Source organism: Gossypium arboreum, chromosome 11, assembly GCF_025698485.1.
Source record: "Gossypium arboreum isolate Shixiya-1 chromosome 11, ASM2569848v2, whole genome shotgun sequence".
Taxonomy (NCBI): Eukaryota; Viridiplantae; Streptophyta; class Magnoliopsida; order Malvales; family Malvaceae; genus Gossypium; species Gossypium arboreum.
The window spans coordinates 127,659,834-127,677,896 of NC_069080.1; the positions used below are offsets into that span (position 1 = coordinate 127,659,834).

The window sequence follows — 18,063 nt, forward strand, 5'->3', positions numbered from 1 at the left end:
AGTGGACGTCTTTGATAAATCGATTAATCGTGGTGTTGAGATATTTTGAAAACATGTATTGCTTTGAAAACACGTCCTAAGTCTAGCCCATTTGAACAATTATCAACCAGGTTTGAAGTTATTAAAAACAAATAATCCCGAGAAGAAATAAAGAAAAAGTTAAAATGGCCTTATTACATCCCAAAAATAAATAATAATTAAAGGAAATTAAATGAAAACCAATGCTTATTTAAAAGCCCAAAGACGATCACCGTGGCCACTCAATCCCTCCGCCCAAGTCCCCACATCAAGGCTCACTGCAAGGTTAAGGAAAGGGGTGAGTTTGGAAACTCAGTGCAACAAGCCCTTTCAGAGCCCAAAACAACAACAACTGTTGGGTCTAAGCCCAAATCCAATCTCAAACATGTATTGGGCCATAGCCCTTTTCATATTTCATATTTCATAACATTGGGCGAAGCCTTTTCAAATTTCATATTCTCGGGCAAGCCTTTTCTATAAAGCAGTATGGCCCATAGGCCCATTTCAATATCACATATAATGTCAATGAAAGAATGCAAACCCATTTGGGAGACTACTCAACCCACCATCCGCTACTCTCCACCCATACCAACCAAACACCATGTGGGGATTAACTCGACCCACCCCGCCATAACTCTCCACCGGCAAGATAGTCTTTATCATATAACTGGAGGCCTTGCCTCTTTTAATAACTGGGGCAAAAGCCCTTTAATAACTGGGGCGTAAGCCCTTTTGATCACTGGGGCATAAGCCCTTTAATAACTGGGGCATAAGCCCTTTTGATAACTCAGGCGTAAGCCCTTTTAATAATCAGGCGTAAGCCCTTTTGATCATCGGGCATAAGCCCTTTAATAACTGGGGCATAAGCCCTTTTGATAACTGGGGCATAAGCCCTTTAATAACTGGGGCATAAGCCCTTTAATAACTAGGGCATAAGCCCTTTTGCACTTCCTCCATCCATATAAAAACCCAACCCAATGCATTTATGAACATCTCATGTGCATATCATACATGTCATGTGCATATCATACATATCATGTTTATCAAAATCCCATGCATTAAGTTCATACATAAACCCTAGGGGTATAATGGTCATTTTTACCTAGGGGCAAAATGGTCATTTTCATATTATAAGGGTAATATCGTAATTTTACCAAAAATTAGGGATTTTTCCATGTTCATCATCAGTTACTAACTATTCATTTGTGTAAACCGCGTTTCTAGCCCACTTTTAACGAAACCGAGTTATTGGGCCTAAAACCCCTAATGGGCCCTACTTAGCCGATTTTGTCATCTAGGCCCATTTAGCCTATATCCATAATAGTATTAATAGTCTTAACAGGCAATTTAACAAATTTCTGTTTTCTACCAATTTTTACCCAAATGGGCTCGAAAGCCTATTAGGCCCTATTTCAGCCCCTCGAGGCCCAACTTACCGTGAACGCCAAAAACACGTCCTTACTGTTTCCATTGTTCCCGATCATTATCTCATCGATTCTAACTAACTAGTGAGCGTTCGCTTGCTCACAAGTCCTCGAAATGCCAGAATTTCGGCATTTCAGCTTTTCTGCATTTATCACTTTAAGCTATGAAAAAGGGTTCGTTACACACCTGATTTGCAATATTCCTTGACGAGATCTCCTATGCGATTTCTCCTATAATCAACCACTTACAGATTAGACCATGTTAATATTAAACCAAATCAAAACCACCTATTATCATCACTTACACATTCGCCACCATCCCCAATGGCCCTTGGGTTCATACTTTGCAAGTTGATGACTAGATTTAGTCACTCCAATGATCCAAGCTTTTCACACACTCTCGACCGGTAGCCTTTAATCCTCACTAGCACCAACAAACCAAATAACACCAAAACCCTTTTAGCCTTAGTCGACGAGGGTTTTCACTTTTCTTAAACCACAAGATACAAATGGAAAGAAGGTTCAATACTTACCAAGAGATCTACTCGTTGAAGACGTTCCAAATACCTTCCTACCCCATATCCGTTAGAATCCAACTCAAACGTCGTGAAAAATAGATCTAAATATTAATTCCGAATCACTAAAATATGAAGCTTTGACTTTTCAAAGAAATATTAATCTAAGCTATTACGAGGTTAGTACACACCGTTACGGGTTGAAGTTGAAACGTTTCCAAAATCAATCGCCTCGATAACCACCACCATCACTCAAACTTAACTAATCCAATATCAATACATGTAAATCCTAAGCACATCACCATACTGGAACATAAGGGCATATTCGTCATTTTACCATACGAGGGGTATTACGGTCACTTTACCCTACAGGGCTTTACTATCTTTTTACCTTTTAGGGTATTTTAGTCATTTCATCCTACAAGGGTGTTTTGGTAAATCAACAAACCAAAGGTATTTCAAGAATTTTGTAAACCAATGGTATTTCTATAATTTTAGAAAGTCAAGGGTATTTCAGTAACTTTGTAAATCGTGGTATTTTGGTAATTTTACAAATTGAGGGTATTTCGGTAATTTCACGAACCAAGGGTATTTTGGTAATTTTACAAACTAGGGGTATTTTGGTAATTTTACAAACCAAGGGTATTTTAGTAATTTTGTAAATCGAGGTAAAACAAGAATTCTATAAATCGAGGTAAAACAAGAATTCTATAAATCGAGGTAAAACGGTAATTCTATAAATCGAGGGTAAAACGGTAATTCTGTAGTCGAGGGTAAAACGATAATCATGTAAATCAGGGGTAAAACGGTAATTATGTAAATTAGGGGTAAAACGGTAATTCTATAAATCGGGGGTACTTTGGTAATTTTACAAGTCGAAGGTATTTCTAAATTTACAAATCGAGGTATTTCAAAGATTTTTTACAAACTAAGGGTATTTCGGTAATTTTAGTAAACTAAAGTATTCTAAACAGGGATAACAATACGAATAGGCCTAAAGCCTATTCTCGGCCCAAATGGGCCCACACGCTCGTGTGGCCCTTTTAGCCCCAAATCTAGCCACAGATATGAGATTCATCTAGCCTAGTCTAATATTTACTACACAATCAAACAACTTATCCAATTGGGCCCGTAGGCCCATTAGGCCCACATGACCCCTTTCTACCCATCGCGCCCAAGTAGCCATCCTACACCTAGAGCAAGAAGAAATACACACCGATAGGAGACTGGAGTTAATCCACGCCCGAGCACTCTTAGCCGACACCCAACCCAAACGAGCACGCCATACAAATGAAAGGGATCACCAAGAAATGTACATTTACTCTCCTCATGGTTCCTCTATTTAAAGCCGACTTCACAACCACTCTTATATTAGCTTCCGATGTGGGATCCTCCAACATTAGAGTTTAAATTCAACACCAACTCTTGCCGCCCCCTGTTAGCAAAATAAATGCTCTTTGCTTGCCATGGGATTCGAACCTATGCCTCCCCTTAAATGCTCCACACGCTACTTGCCACTAAGCCACAAGGCTTTTTGTGTCATATTTTATCCCAATTAATTATAAGGTCTAAAGGCCAAAGTCCAGGTTCCTTTTAAAAAACCCAAAATAAATTGCAAGAGCCAAGGCTTGAACCCAGGCTCCCATACAACTTGAATGACGCCACAACCACTAGACTACAAGCTTCCTTGTGTCATTTATTTAACACAATAATTTAAAAACCCTCATCCAAGCATCCAGGTTTTTTTTCACTTAATACCAAAATTTTTACTAAAGCCCAAGTTTGAACCCAAGATTTCTCCAACACTTCTCAAAGCCATTAACCACTAAAGCAAACATTTAATTGTGTCCTTTCATTGCACAATTAAATACCTATATAAAACCTCCTTACAAACCCACACTCGAGGCCCAATACTTCTAGGCCCAAATTCAGGGTGTTACATGAGGTACCATGGGGTTAGCTCTCAAGGGTGGTGGTTCAATATTAGCATTGAAAACCTTCCACAAAGTCAAATACCTACAAGTAGGCCTTCACCATTGAACACTAGTGGTGTTGCTGGAGAGAAACTTGATGAAGACATTGCTTTTGAGAATAGAAAAGAGAAAGATCCTCTAGGAAATTAGCTCTCGATACCAATTGCTAGAACTAAGAAAACAAAATAAGAAATTTCAGCTGAAACTTAAGTTTTAAGCTTCAATATCTTGCTAAACAAATAAATAAATTCAGCTTAAGCTATATGAACATAATGCTTGACAGAAAACTAAAAGAAGAAGAAGAATTTGCTGAAAGATTCATCATCTTTTTATTGAGAACAAAAGACATTACATATACAAAGCAATTAGCTTGTAAAAAAAATGAAAATGTTACCTAAACCCAACTCCATTAACTAAGTTTTGAAACTTGTAAAACCTTGCTTGCACTCTTGGTTAAGCTAATTTATCAAATCTATTAGCACCAAATTACATCAAGCATGTCACTAACTTAGTTCTAATCAAGCTAAGCAACAAAATATTGTTGAAAAGTAACAACACACAAGTATATGCTTCAGCTGCAACTTGCATGGCTCGAACTGCCTTGGTCTACATGTAAGCCATCTTCTAACAATCAGCCTCAAGCTGTGGGAGATAGAGAGGAATCCACTTTACCTTAGGACAATTACTTATTTCGATGACATGGAGAGAATTACAAACCATCACTGCATTTTCACTACAAATTCTCGTCATTTTTTGTTAGGGTTTCTTAGCAGAATAAGGAAGAAAGAAGCAAAAGAGAAAACAGTTGCAAAAGTGAAAGCTCAAATTTGAATTCAGAAAGCTGATCTTCATCATGAATTTTCATTAACATTAAAAGGATAAGATACATGATAGTTTCCTGATGCATAACTGCTCCCACTAAAGTATTGACTAAAAACAAAGCTTGAATTACACACAAAATGTTGCTGACATCTTAACTATTACATCAAAAAAAAATCCCACTAACATAAAGTACAAATTACAAGAGAACTAAATCAAATTAAAAATGAACAAAAGAACAAAATGATGCTACTACATTTGGTTCAGCTTCAATGCTGGTCTGACATGTTGATCTGCTGCTGGTTTCCTGTTGCATTGCAGGCCAAAGTTCAACACTTCTCCTTGGACTGTATGCAACAAACACCAATGCTTCTCCTTAAAACATTAAACCTTGTAGCACCAAGTGACTTAGTTAGAATATCAGGAAACTAATTTTTTGAGCTACAATGCATCAGATTTACTTCCTTTAATTGTTCAGCCTCTCGAACAAAATGAAATTTAATTTTAAAATGTTTAGTTTTGCCATGAAAAATAAGATTTTTGGCTATGGCAACTGCTGATTGATTATCAACTCTGATTTCATTATCTTCAATGAGTTCTTCATTCAAATCACACAGCAACTTCCAAATCTAAATGGCTTGATTAATAGCTGCAGCAGCTGCAATGTATTCTACTTCAGCTGTTGATTGAGTAATAGTTTGTTGCTTCTTTGAGCTCTAACAAAAGACACCTGTGCCAAGAGTGAAAAAGTATCTAGAGGTGCTGTTCATATCATCAATGGACCCTGCCCAATCACTATCAGAATACCTTGTTAGCTTGAGCTCTTTTCTTTTCTCAAACTTGACTCCAAAATTTGAAGTCCCCTTTACATATCTGAGAACTCTCTTAGCTGCTTTAAGATGGACAGTATCACAGCAATGCATGAATCTGGACAGTATGCTAACAGCATACATGATATCAGGCCTAGTAGTTGTTAAGTAAAGCAAACAAACAACCAACCAAACTTCGATATTCTTTCTCATCAACTCTTTCATGACAGCTATTACTTGTTAATTTATCATCTTGAGCCACTAGTGTGCTGATAGTTTTGCAATTGGACATACAAAACTTGTTTAAGATCTTTAGAGAAAAAGCCTACTGACTCATAAAGATGGCTTTGTCAGTTTGAATTACTTCAATGCCAAGAAAATATGTCATTTCTCACAAGTAAGTTATCTCAAAAACATTCTACATTTGCACTTTGAATTCATCTATCATCTTTTCTTTGCTTTCAGTTACCAACAAGTCATCCACATAAAGTGAAACAATCAACAAGGTTTCATTCTCTGATTTCTTCACATAAAGTGTAGGTTCACTTACACTTTTCTCAAACCGAGCCTAGACAGGTATGCATCAACCCAGTCATACTAGGCCCCTGGTGCCTGCTTCAGACCATACAAGGCCTTTTTTAGCCTGTAGACTTTGTCCTCTTCGCCAGGCACTTTGAACCCATCTTGTTGTTCTTTGAGGAAGTCATTTAAGAAGACTGACTTGACATCAAGCTAGTGTATTCTCCACTTCTTCTGAGTAGCTAAGGCAAACAGAAGCCTTATTGTGTCTATCCTTGCAACTGGAGCAAGTGTTTCCATGAAATCATTGCCATACTACTGGTTGTATCCATTCACTACAAATCTTGCCTTGTGTTTGTTTAAAGAGCCATTAGTATTGTATTTAACTCTAAACACCTACTTTACATCAATAACCCTCTTATGATCTAGTTTATCAACTAATTCCTAAGTGTCATTCTTGTGAATCATCTGCATTTCTGCTTCCATGGCCTTTTCCCAGCATTCTTCTCTGCCTGTTTCTTCAAAATTTAAAGGCTTAATTATTACATCACATCTTTTATAGATGTCAGTGATGTTTCTTGTGCCTCTCACTGGTGCATCATCAAAATTATCAGCAAATAGCCTTTCTTCAGCTGGTTCTAGATTGCTGTCTAGGTAATCTTCTTCACTCAAACTTGCATCTATCCCTGTGACACCCCTAACTAGTATCTGTCACCGGAATGGGGTTATGAGGTATTACCTAACAAAACACATATATCAATGAAAAGTACACCTATTTTGCATGCTTATTACTAAGATTATGTACATTTGCATATTAAATAAAAAACAAACCATATTATACAACTTATTAATTATCCATATAAGAGACATTACCAAACATCCTCAAATGGTCAATTATAATTGTCATTTAAGATTTACTTAATAATTAAAATACAATAACAAAGCCACATATCAACTTGTATCAATCATTTTGTTTAAAATATATATATATAACTTAAGTTACTATTCATAAAGTCATTTTATAAAGCTTTAGCGAACATATATAACATGCTAAATACATATACCTATTTAATGTCAACTCCCATTATGTTGTATCACCTAAAAGCATGAATCATTTTAAAGAATTAAACCAAATAATCAAGCATGTTATTTTACCTTTCACATCAACACATCAAATATGTATATATATAATACTTAAAAACTATTTGTCCAACATTTTAGCATACCAAAACCGAAATTTTTTTTAACATGCTATTATCACTTATTACACAAAGTAGCAAAAGTCATATTCAAAACTAATTCATTATTGCCATATTCGGTTAAATACTTATATAAACATATATAGTCAAAACAATCCACTTTTAATCACAAATTCATGTTACTCAAATTATCAAACATCCACCAAAAGCTAATTCACCTTGTTTGCCAAATTTAAACATGGTCATTTCACAAGCTATTCATTATGTTTAACATCTCATTTATATTCAATGATCAAAGGCAATAAACTATTATCTATATCTATTTCATTCCACAGCTGAATATCAACACTTCAAATCATAATCATTTACCTAATATATCCCACTTATAAATAATGTAAATTGCTTAACAAAAACATACAACCACAATTTCACTTCAAACCAAATATACGATATACATATACTTTGGCATAACCTTATTACCATTAGCACATGTATCAACCATGATTCACATATATGTATATATTGACCAGAACATCAAAACTACAACCAAACATACTCATAACTTGTTCAAACCTTGAAGCCAATTCTAACTAAATAAACAAGCCATTTTCGCATGGCTTATATATATATATACATAAACCAAAATCCAACACTTTAAAATATAATCCAGCCTATACATGCCATAAGTTCAAAAATTCAACTTATAAAATACCGAAGATAGTCGATAGTGTGATAGACTTTTGATAAACCGTAATTTATACATATTTTTATCTCATGCTTAGCACGCTTTTGGGTGATTTCTCCTTAGATTTGGTGAATTCGATGGTCCTAATCCTTTAATTTCATGTTTTATACTTAGGTGAGCTTAGGAGAGTAAAAAGAACGAGAAACGGGCCGAAAACGGAGAAAATGGGCCAACGTGGGAAATCAACATGACCTGGAGTTCCTCACATGGGTAGATCACAAGCCCGTGTTAAATTGGCAGACTCTAACCACGACTCACACGGATAAACCACACGCTCATGCCCATTTAACAGCCTTGACCACGACTTGTAGCAATCACACACAGGCGTGTCACACGGGTGTGTCCCTGTCTAACCCAAGTTTAGTTCTATTCGGAAAAGACCACTTTTGAGGGCTTGGAGGCATTCTAAAACCTATTTAAACACCCTAGAGGAGGCACTCAAGAGACACAGGTTGGGAAGCAAGGATTTACTTGAAGAAAGTCGATTGATCCATCTCAGAAGCCGGATTCTCCTTCAAGACTAAAGATCTCCATTCAATTTCCTTCAGGAGTTTTTGGGTTTCTTTATGTTTTGTTATTATTATTCTTCTGAGATGTTTTCTTTTATACTTATGAACTAAATCCCCTAAATACCTAAGGGGAATGAAACCTAAGATGGATCTTGTTATTATTATATGAATTATATGATAAATATTTGACTTGTTCATAGGTATGCGTTCTTAATTCTTGTCTTAATATTTCAGTATATTGATTCAAGTACTAATGTGCTTATTCAAAGGAGCAAAAGTCCCTGTCTAAGAGTAGATCTAACATAATTAAGCGAAGTTGATTGCACGCCTAGAGATAGGGTGACAAGATTTTGCCAGATTAGGGTGAAACCTAGTAAGGAAATCCATAGAACGAGTTAATGCAACACTAGGGGTTTTAATTAGAAAGAGATTTCAATAAAACAACATAGGGTTAGACGTTGTTAGTCTCGAGAGAGATAATGATATAACTTAGGGATTTCTACGGATCAAGTCAAATGAATAAATTGTCTAATTCAGAGTCAGATAACAAGTGAAGTCTAGGTGGATTTGTCCTCAGGTATTGTCTAAATCAATTAGTTTTCTAAAAAGTATTTTCCCCAATTTTCTTTCTGTGCATTCTTAGTTTAGGTAATTAGTTTTAGGTTAAAAACACACTTTAATTCTTAAGGATAGATAATAAAAAGAGAGTAATTACTAGTACTTTTAGTCCTCGTGGATACGATATTTCCGGTCTCACCATGACTATACTACTATTCGATAGGTGCGCTTGCCTTAGTCAAATTTTTAGTTAGTTTCGCAACCATCAAGTTTTTGGCGCCGTTACCAGGGACTAAGATATTAGGAACACTTAATTTTTATTACTTTAGCCATTTATTTTATTGTGATTTAATTTTATTTTAATATTACTAAAACTTCTTTTTCTTACTTCTGGCAGGTTTTTATAGTTTATGACTAGAAGAAACCTGTCAGGACCTTTATTATTCGATAGTGAGATCAAGAGCACAGCTAGCAGAAACTAAAGATAAATTAGGCGAAGCCTACAATACATAGAGGAAGGGCAAGAGGACAATATTCGTACTACAAACGAGGAGATGGCTGATAATCATAATAATCCGCTACGTCCTGCGATTACTGCAGACCCAGTAAATCAGAACCCTGCCCCTCGTACTATGTATAATTATGCTAAACCTAATCTAACAGGAACTGAATTGAGTATAGTTAGGCCTACTATTGCTGCAAATAATTTTGAACTGAAACCTAACACGATTCAAATGATACAACAATTTTTTCAGTTTGATGGTTTGCAGAACGAGGATTCAAACACTCATTTAGTGAATTTTCTGGAATTCTGCGACACTTTTAAAATCAATGGCATTTCTGATAATTCCATTAGCCTTCGGTTGTTTCCCTTTTCGTTGAGGAATAAGGCTAAACAGTGGTTGAACTCATTACCAAAAGGGTCAATCACCACTTAGGAACAAATGGCCGAATTTTTTTTTCTTAAAACAGCTAAATTAAGGAATGATATTTCTTCTTTTGTGCAGATGGATTTAGAAACACTTTATGATGCATGGGAGAGGTACAAGGATCTATTGAGAAGATGCCCTCACCATGGGCTACCACTTTGGCTACAGGTTCAAACTTTTCACAACGGGCTGAATCCTTCGACCAGACAGATGATTGACGCAGCTGCTGGTGGAACTATCAATAATAAGACACCTGAAGAGGCTTATGAATTTATAGAAAAATGTCACTAAATAATTATCAGTGGCAAGCTATGAGGACAAAGCCGACGAAAGCGGCCGACGTTTTTAACATTGATTCAGTTACTATGCACTCTAATCAGGTAGAACTTTTGAATAGAAAAATTGATGGTTTACTTGGTTCTTCACAGGTTTACCCATTAATGCAGTGCGATGCAAGTGGAGGTGGAATGAGCAATTCAGAATATCCACCCTATGGACACAACATGGAGAACGAACAAATGAATTATATAGGTAATAGTCCTAGACCTCAAAATAATCCTTATAGTAACACTTACAATGCAGTTGGAGGAACCACCCAAATTTCTCATGGGGAAGCCAAGGGAATCAAAGACCACCACCCCCTTCAGGTTTCCAACAACAACCTTACACTTACCAGCAAGAGAAAAAACCGAACCTTGAGGATATGATGACAAAATTTATTTTAGTAGCAGAAACCCGTTTTCAAAACACTGAAACCGCACTTAGAAATCAGCAAGCATCAATCCAATGGCTTGAGAATCAAATTGGACAACTGGCTAAGATGATTTCAGAAAGACCACCAGGAAGTCTACCTAGTAACACCAAACCCAATCCAAAAGAGCATATAAAAGCAGTTATAGTAAGGAGTGGAAAAGTGTTAAGTGAATCTGAAAAGAAGCCACCACAAGAAGCTGCCAGAAACGAATGAGAGGACGTAAAACCCAAATGCAATGACACTCCAATGCTAAAAGAATATAAACCATTAATCCCATATCCAGCAAAGTTGAAGAAAGACCGCATGGATGCACAATTTGGTAAATTTCTTAAACTTTTTAAACAACTGTATATTAACTTACCTTTTGTTGAAGCTAAATTGCAGATACCTACATACGTAAAACTTTTAAAGGAGTTTTTAACAAATAAAAGGAAGTTTAAAGACTTATCTACAGTGGAACTTAATAAGGAGTGCTCGGCCATACTCCAAAATAAACTACCAACCAAATTGAAAGATCCAGGAAGTTTTACTATTCCCTGCTTAATTGGTAGTTTGAATGTTGAGAAGGCACTAGCTGATTTAGGCGCTAACATTAATTTGAGGCCATATAAAATGTTTAAAAACTTGGTCTTAGGGAACCTAAACCCACTAGGATGAGTATTTAACTAGCTGATAGATTTGATAAATATCCTAGAGGACGTACCTGTAAAAGTAGATAAATTTATATTTCCTATTGATTTCATTGCGCTTGACATGGATGAAGATGTTGAAGCTCCTTTAATTTTAGGGCGTACATTTTTAGCCACTGCTAGGGCTGTTATTGATGTGAATGATGGTAAATTGGTACTTAGAGTAGGTGACGAAGAGATTGTTTTTAAAATTTATGATGCCATGAGATTTTCTAGGGAATAGGATGACTCATGTTATTTTATTGACTCTATTGATCATGCTACTCGAGATTTTTTTCAGGAAATCGTACATAAGTACACGTTGGAACTATGTCTTGTCCAAGGAGAGGAGGTATAAGATAGGTAAGATAAAAACTGAATTAAAATCCAATGAACCCTTCCCAAAACAAGTAAAATATGAGGGTATTGAGGTAAACGATGAACTTAACCAAAAACCCTCTATTGAAGAACCTCCCAAACTGGAACTTAAACAATTGCCAAATAACTTGGAATACGCATTCCTTGGAAATAATTCTACATTACCAGTGATTATTGCTTCTAATTTGCAAGCCAAGGAGAAAGAGGAATTACTCCAAGTATTAAGAGAGCATAAAAGGGCCATAGCTTGGAAAATTTCTGACATTAAAGGGATCAACCCTTCTTTTTGCACCCACAAAATTTTAATAGAAGATGAATATAAGCCATGTGTGCAAGCTCAAAGACGACTGAATCCCAACATGAAAAAAGTTGTTAAAGCTGAGGTAATTAAACTCCTAGATACTGGAATTATTTATCCTATTTTGACAGTTCTTGGGTAAGTCCAGTGCAGGTTGTTCCTAAAAAAGGAGGCATGACCGTTGTAGCTAATGAGAAGAATGAATTAATCCCAACAAAAACAGTCACAAGTTGGAGAGTTTGCATTGACTATAGGAAGCTGAATGATGCCACGAGAAAGGATTACTTTCCACTCCCATTCATTGACCAAATGTTGGAAAGATTATCAGGGCACATGTACTACTGCTTCTTAGATGGACTCTCTGGTTATTTTCAAATTCCAATAGCTTCAGAAGATTAGGAAAAGATGAAATTTACATGTCCATATAGTACGTTTACTTATCGTAGAATGCCTTTTGGATTATGTAATGCTCCTGCTACTTTTCAGCACTGCATGATGGCCATCTTTGATGAACTCGTAGAAGATATCATGGAGGTATTTATGAATGATTTCTCGGTATTCGGTAACTCTTTCCATCTTTTCCTTAAAAATTTAAAATGAGTTTTAATAAGGTTTGAGGAAACGAAGCTCGTGCTTAACTGGGAAAAATGTCAGTTTATGGTTCAAGAAGGTATTGTGTTAGGACATAAAATTTCTAGTAAAGGGATTGAGGTTGATAAATCTAAAATTGAAACCATTGACAAACTACCTCCCCCTAGTTTGGTTAAGGCTATTAGAAGCTTTTTAGGACATGCTTATTTTATAGAAGATTTATTAAAGACTTTTCTAAAATAGCTAACCTTTGACTAAATTACTAGAAAAAGATGTGCCCTTTAATTTCGATCAAGAATGTTTAGAAGTATTTAATACTTTAAAGGATAAATTGATTAATGCTCCAATTATAATCGCAACTAATTGGAATTTACCTTTCGAACTAATGTATGATGCGAGTGATTTTACAGTAAGTACAGTTTTAGGACAGCGAAGAGACAAGCATTTTCAACCTATTTTTTATGCTATCAAAACTTTGACAGCCGTACAAGAAAACTACACCACCACAGAGAAAGAATTGCTAGCTGTGGTTTTTGCATTCGATAAATTTAGGCCATATCTAATATTATCTAGAGTTGTCCTTTATACTGACCATTCTACTCTTCACTACCTTTTAACTAAGACTGAAACAAAACCTCGACTCATTCGATGGATTTTGTTATTGCAGAAATTTGACTTAGAGATTCAGGATAAGAAAAGAGCGAAAAATCTCGTGGCTAATCATCTTTCCAGGCTTGAAAATTCAAGAAGAGCTAGATGAAGTTGAAATAAATGATTCCCTCCCTGAAAAACATTTTTTTGCTATATCTGACTCTGAGGTACCTTGGTTTACAGACATTACGAATTTTTTAGCTGCTAACGTTATACCTAAAAGGTTGACAAATCAACAAAAGAAGCGATTCTTTACTGATGTGAAAAACTACTTTTGGGAAGACCCCTTTCTTTTTCGTATATGTGCAGATCAAGTCATTAGGAGATGCGTCACAAGGTCAGAAGCATTGATAATCTTGGAACACTGCCAGTTAGGACTGACTAGAGGACATTACAGTGGGAATAAGACCACTCATAAAATACTCGAATCAGGTTCTTATTGGCCCACTCTATTCAAAGACACCAACAGGTATGTTACTTCTTGTGACAAATGCCAACGGACAAGTAATATTTCCAAACGTGATGAAATGCCTTAAACATATATGCTTTCATGTAAAATATTTGACGTTTGGGGTATCGACGTCATGGGTCCATTCCCTAGTTCATTTGGGAATAAATACATCTTAGTAGTCATTGATTATATGTCCAAATGGGTTGAAGCCTAAGCTCTACCTACTAATGATGCTAGAGTAGTAGTGCGATTCCTTAAGAAACTTTTCTCTCAATTTGGAACACCTAGAGCAATTATCAGTGATAGGGGTACTCATTTTTGCAACGCTCAATTTGACAAGACCCTTAAAAAATACAGAGTTCACCACAGAACAACTACCCCTTACCATCCTCAAACTAGCGGACAAGTTGAAGTAGCAAACTGAGAGCTTAAACGGATCCTAGAAAAGACAGTAGAATCAATCAGGAAGGATTGGGCAATAAAAGTAGATGATACTTTATGGGCTTATAGAACTGCTTTTAAGACCCCCATAGGAACATCACCTTACAGACTTGTTTATGGAAAAAGTTGTCATCTACCATTCGAGCTAGAACACAAGGTATTTTTAGGCTATTAAATTTCTAAACTTTGATTCCAAACTTGCAGGTGAACCAAGTTGATACAATTGAATGAGCTAGACGAGTGGCGAACCAATGCATATGGAAATTCACGCCTATACAAGGAAGCAACGAAGCGCTGTCACGACACTCGTATAAAGCAACGCAAGCAATTTGAAGTTGGAGATCTTATCTTATTATATAACTCGAGGCTCAAATTATTTCCTAGGAAGCTTAAATCACAATGGTCAGGTCCTTTCGTAGTCCAAACTGTCTTTCCATATGACACAGTGGAGGTAAGTCACCCATCACAAGGAACTTTCAAGGTAAATAGACATCATCTCAAACTTTATAACGGTGAGAATTTTAAAGATGATAAAGAGGAGCTACGGCTCCACGAACTTCCCTGAATACCCCCACAAGGTAGAGTCGAGCTTAGACACTAAATAAGAGCTTCTCAGGAGGTAACTTGAGTACTAACACCACTAACTAGTTCATTTTTGCAATTTTTAGTGTTTTCTATAGGTAGAGCAATCCACACGGCCCGGCACACGGGTGTGCCTTAGATCGTGTTCATACCACAGGAGGTGACACGACCGTGCGATACGGCCGTGTGAAAATAGAGAAAATTTTTTCCCAAAACACAGGATGCGATACGTTGCCACGGTCATGCAAAATGGCCGTGGGAAATCCTGCCAAATTAACTTGGGCATGAGACACGCCTGTGTCTCTAAGTCGTGGTTGAAACTGAGAAATTAACACGGGCGCACGACACACCCGTGGCCACCAACCATGGTCTAAACTGTCAAACTAACATGGGCATACGTATAGATACACGGGCGTAGGAGAAGCGAATGAAGTAGAACACGGCCGTACGACACAGCCGTGTGTACCAATATGCCTAAAGGACACGGGCGTGGGCCGAATTTTAAACGCTCCCAGATTTTAAAATCGCGATACACGCGGACTAAAATAAGGGCACACGGGCATGCCCCACAGCCGTGTGACCCAAAATCTATATAAACCCCTCACTATTCATCATCCCCTTTTACAAATCCCTAACCCTAGTTGTCGAAATCCCTTCATAAGCCCTCCCTACCACACCCGTGCACCGAACACAGCACCACTATCGTCTACCCAAGCTCTTCCCTTTACCACGCTATTGCGTTTGTTCACTCTTTTTCTCTCTATTCTCTTCAATTCTTTTACTGTTTTTATGATTTTTATTGTTTTATTTGACTATTTTGTTTAATATTCATGGTTTTAATGATAGTAATGCTTATGATGTTTGTTAGAAATTTTCCATTTTAGTTGATACATTATTCTACATTCATTCTTTTCTTTTCTTTTTTTTGTTTCCATAGATTTCATTCTTACCCACACCATATTACATATCATCAATCCACATGCATTCATTCCCTAGGTTTTTCATTTAGCACTATGATCATGTTCTTATTGTTATTAATGACTTGATATATCTTTCCATTAGAATTTATTTACTTATCGGTACATCTTCCCTTTTTCTTATGATGCCTATGAAGTATTCTGCTTTAATTTTCACATGCTTGCATACCTTTCCATGCTATTCTTGGGGGGTATTTCTATAACTCCGCCTTGCCATTGCAGATACCATGTCAAATCCACGTGGAAAGAAAACAGCCGTCCCCACCTCGAAAAAGAGGAAAGGAGTAGCATCATCGTCGGGTCCTACCACAAAAATTAGGCACCCATTACTCCAGTTTCCCTTGGGACCCCAGGAGGAACTTTTTCAGATACTTTGGTCCCGACCCCTAAGTGTGGGCCACTGCATTGATTGGGCCGCACTTGAACAAATCCAAATGGCTGACGCGGTCTGAGCCCTCCTGACGACTGACCCGTAGGGACTTTTCTTCGAGATCATCGAGCCAACGTACCTCGAGCTTACACTGGAACTCTGTTCTACCTTCCACTTCCAAACCGTTATGACAGAGTTCGATGATCCTGGAAAGGTCCAGTTCCGTCTTGATGGTTTAGTGCACTAGTTGAGCATGCCGGAGTTTTTTTTCACACTCGGACTGTATACAGAGAAATTCATGAATGACCCTAACTTCGACAGTCTCTATCGTCACATCCACTATTCGCCCTCAAAGTGCTGGAATGCACTAGTCCCTACTTCAGCCACCTATGATCCTAGCCGCTCCAAGGCATCGCCCTTGCCCTATCACTGAGGTACTTGCACGCTATCCTAGCTCACACTTTGATAGGGGGACGAGAGAGCACTCATTCACACTAACGACACCTATTTCTTATGGAGTATGGCGCATGGGCACATCTTAGACATTGCCTATTTCATCGCTCTTACTATACGCCATCAGACAAAGCGGCATAGGAAAGGAGTCATCTCTATTGGCTCCTATGTGACTCGCCTTGCGAGGTACTTCGGTCTCCCCAACACGACGAAGCAAGCATCCTCCCTCACCCTCATCAGCCAGATGCCCCCACAGGGCATCTCGAGTATGCTACATATGAGGATGATCGAGTGACAACGTGCATTTGATCCTCCTCAGAACTGCCTCGTCTAGTCAGCCGAGCAGGAGAACCCAGAGGATATTATTGATGCTATCCCTTCACAGCACGAAGACCCACCATCGCAGCCACCACCTATTCTTCGTCCAGTTCATGCGGTGGCTTCATACTCTGACATCTCTGAGCACCTTACTCGATTTGAGCAGCAATGTTTTCAGCGCTTTGATCACATTGATGCAACTCTACATCATATTTGTCAGCATCTTTACATCTCATCGCCACCCCCACCTCGCGAACCATCCGGTGACGAAGATCTTTGAAGACTTTTTATTTATTTTTATTTTTATCTTTATTTATCTTTTTAACTAACTTTTCCTTTTATTTTTCTTTAAGACTATTTTTACTTTATCTTTAGGTTTTACAATTTCTTTTAAGTAATTTTTATATTCTCGGTAATTTCTTTATGAGTAATCATTCTTCCTTTTCTTTCCTAAAGAATTATTGATTTTATAGCAGTTATAAAGAGCTCCAAAGCTCACTATTACCTAGGAATTTGCAACTCCACAGGGAAAGGTCCTCCACAACTGCCATGTCCTGCTCGACCACCACAATAACCTTTTCGCTGGACACTGTGGTTGTGGAACCCTACCTCTACCACCACCGGAGTATCCTCCTCTAATATCACCCTTGCCTAGTCAATTACTTTTCATAACTCCAATTCAAGGATTTCATCCATATTCAGGAAGTTTCACTTTTCTCTCTACTTTTATTTATATTTTTCATACATATGTCTTTGTACATTGAGGAAAATGTACATCTTAAGTGTGGAGGGGGGTTATTTATATCATTATCAGAAATCCCTGAATTTTGTCTAATTTTGTCTTATTCTCACGTAAATCACTCATATCACTATTAGAATGAATTTTGATTAATTTGTGATTTTTATTGATATGTCTTGAATTAAAACATAGGCATTTATGCATTGATTGTTTAAACTTTAAGTAATTAGAGAATCAAGCATGATAAGTTGATTTGTGAGAATTAAAAATTTTAGGTTATTTCCCAAAATGTAGGTATTATCTTAAAGTTAAAATTCACAGGGTTAACATAAAAAAGCCATATTTATAGCATATATTATTCTTTCATGCTCACTT

The 18,063-nt window shown here is 37.0% G+C and overlaps 1 non-coding gene and 1 pseudogene across 1 annotated transcript; both read right to left on the minus strand.

The window, feature by feature from the left end:
- The window catches only part of LOC108472340 (probable disease resistance protein At4g27220), a 94,365-nt pseudogene that overhangs the window by 52,270 nt on the left and 24,032 nt on the right, over window positions 1-18,063 (minus strand).
- On the minus strand, window positions 10,063-10,169 carry LOC128284628 (small nucleolar RNA R71). Its single transcript, XR_008275051.1, has one exon. It is a non-coding gene; the product is annotated as a small nucleolar RNA R71 (small nucleolar RNA).